Here is a 3,006-nt window from a genome sequence, read left to right as displayed (position 1 = left end):
ACTACATGAGGGGGAACAGAAGAAGGTGGTCCAAAGGTACCAACTTTGACTTTTAAGATAAAGAAGATAAAAACATAAGTATGAGGGATGTGATGTACATGATGACAATAGTTAACACTGATGTCTGGTGTATTTCAAAAGTTTTTAATTTTTTTTTTAATTTTTTTTATTTTTTATTTATGATAGTCATACAGAGAGAAAGAGAGAGGCAGAGACACAGGCAGAGGGAGAAGCAGGCTCCATGCCCCGGGAGCCTGATGTGGGATTCGATCCCGGGTCTCCAGGATCACGCCCTGGGTCAAAGACAGGCGCCAAACCGCTGCGCCACCCAGGGATCCCTATTTCAAAAGTTTTTAAAAGTATATCTGAAGAGTTCTCATCAGAGGGGAAAGTTTTTTGTCTTTCTGGACCTATATGAGATGATGGATGTCAACTACAATTATTGGGGTCACCATCTCACAACATATGTTAGTCAAATTATGCTCTATACCTCACACAGTGCAGTGCATTAAATACCAATAAAAGTGGGAAAACATGCATAAAGACTCAGATATGTTGAAGCAGAAGTATGACAAATACTACCAAAAGAAAGATTTAGTTGCTATATTAATATCAAACAAAATAGCCTTTAAGAAAAAAGCAAAGATGAAAGAGAATCACTACATAATTATAAAGGATTCAATTCAACAGGACGATAAAGTGCTAAATGTGTATAAAAAGTGGAGCCTCGGTTCGCCTGCGCGGCCGGGGGCCGCCGCGGACCGACTGCCCCGTCCCGGTCCCCATCCCCGTCCCCGTCCCGTCCCCACCCCCGTCCCCGTCCCCGTCCCCGTCCCCGTCCCCATCCCCGCCGCCGCGCCCTCCTCCAACAGCCACACCGCGTTGAGGCTCCGCTTCCCGCCGAGGAGGATCCCGACCTCAGCGGCCTCCACAACCACAGGGCCAGGGTGCGGACCCCGAGCTCTAGCGGAGCTGCGCGCCCAGAGCACGCGAGCGGCTTCCCGCTGGACGACGTCACCCAGCCCCGCGTGGACAACCCGGGGCCGCCCCTACATCGTGACCGCGGGCTGCGTGGCAGGCGACGGGGAGTCCCACGACGTGTGCAAGGAGCTCTTCGACCCCATCCTCGAGGACCGGCCCGGCAGCTGCAAGCCCAGCGACGAGCACAAGACCGACCTCAACCCCGACAACCTGCAGGGCGGCGACGACCCGGACCCCAACTATGTGCGGAGCTCGCAGGTGCGCACGGGCTGCGGCGTCCGCGCCTTCTGCCTCCCCCCGCACTGCGGCCGCCCTGGCAGGCGACCCGGCCCCGGTACTACGCGCTCAAGAGCATGACCGAGGCGGAGCAGCAGCAGCTCATCCACCATCCACGACCACTTCCTCTTCGATGAGCGCGTGTCGCCCCTGCTCCTGGCCTCGGGCATGGCCCGCGACTGGCCGGACGCCCGCAGCATCTGGCACAGCGACAATAAGACCTTCCAGGTGTGGATCAACGAGGAAGACCACCTGCGGGTCATCTCCATGCAGAAAGGGGGCAACACGAAGGAGGTGTTCACTCGGCTCTGCGACGGCCTCACCCAGATGGAAACACTTTTCAAGTCAAAGAATTACAAATTCATGTGGAACCCTCACCTGGGCTGCGTCCTCACCTGCCCATCCAACCTGGGCACAGGCCTGCGGGCAGGTGTGCACATCAAGCCGCCCCACCTGGGCAAGCATGAGAAGTTCCCGGAGGTGCTCAAGCAGCTGCGGCTTCAGGAACGAGGCACAGGTGGTGTGGACACAGCTGCTGCGGGTGGCGTCTTTGAGGTCTCCAACGCAGACCGCCTGGGCTTCTCAGAGGTGGAGCTGGTACAGATGGTGGTGGGCGGTGTGAAGCTGCCCATCGAGGTGGAGCAGCGGCTGGAGCAGGGCCAGGCCATCCATGACCTCGTGCCTGCCCAGAAGTGAGGCCCCAGCCCGCATCTGCCACCACCACCAGCCCGCTGCTTCCGAACTTATTGCCCGGGCAGTGCCCACCATGCACCCCCCTATGTTCCCCACTTGGCCGGCTGAGCCCTTAGCCTCGCTGTAGAGACTTCTGTCGCCCTTGGTAGAGTTTATTTTTGTGATGGCTAAGATGTTGCTGATGCTGAAATAAACTAGGGTTTGGGCCTGAAAAAAAAAAGTAGAGCCTCAACATCTATAAGGAATAATGGATACCAGGGTAATCAGGCATATCATTCATACTAAGGTATTTCAGTGTACTCCTCACCACTTAATGTAAGTCTCAAATTCAGCTCTTGGAGCAGGGCTGGATCTGGATTTAGCCTCTCCATACCCAGAGGGGGCTATTAGCCTTTGCTTCCAGAAAGCTCCCTATCACTAACTCTATACAGTTTATTTTTTCTCCTAATTTATTTTTTTTGACAATTTGCCTTGTGCTCTAGTAGTATGTTAAAAAATAGAATTGCTTTTGGTTTTTAGTTACCAAATACCAAAAGTTTTTATAGGTATTTGGTTTTTAGTTACCAAATACCAAAAGTATTTGGTTTTTAGTTATATTGGAGAAAAAAGGGGCTTTCAGAAACTCTAATGTGTCCTGATGCTGGAAAACAATGTCTTCTCTCATTTCTTCTCTGCCTCCTTGTTTATAGTCCTATTCCCTTCCTAAAATTATCCTTATTTGAAGGCTAAAGTGATCCTTCTTCCTCTTCCTCCTCCTCCTCCTCCTCCTCCTCCTTTCTTCTTCTTCTTCTTCTTCTTCTTCTTCTTCTTCTTCTTCTTCTTCTTCTTCTTCTTCTTCTTCTCCTCCTCCTCCTCCTCCTCCTTCTTATTCATTCTCTGCTTCTCCTTTTCTTCTTCTTTTCCTCCTCTTTTTCTTTTTAAATAAGTTGGACATGGAGCCCAATATGGGGCTTGAACTCATGGGTGAGATTGAGACCTGAGCCAAGATCAAGAGTCAGATGCTTAACTGACTGAGACTCCCAGATACCCCAGAGAGTGATCTTTCTAAAATGAGAA

At 51.5% G+C, this 3,006-nt stretch overlaps 1 pseudogene; it reads left to right on the top strand.

Moving 5' to 3' along the window:
* Window positions 1-828: 828 nt before the first annotated feature.
* LOC121500902 lies at window positions 829-2,170 on the top strand (annotated as a pseudogene).
* Window positions 2,171-3,006: the final 836 nt, after the last annotated feature.

This window comes from Vulpes lagopus, chromosome 10 (genome assembly GCF_018345385.1).
Source record: "Vulpes lagopus strain Blue_001 chromosome 10, ASM1834538v1, whole genome shotgun sequence".
NCBI classification, from domain to species: domain Eukaryota; kingdom Metazoa; phylum Chordata; class Mammalia; order Carnivora; family Canidae; genus Vulpes; species Vulpes lagopus.
The sequence above is the reverse complement of the archived record's forward strand: the minus strand, read 5'-3'. Positions and strand labels throughout refer to the sequence as shown.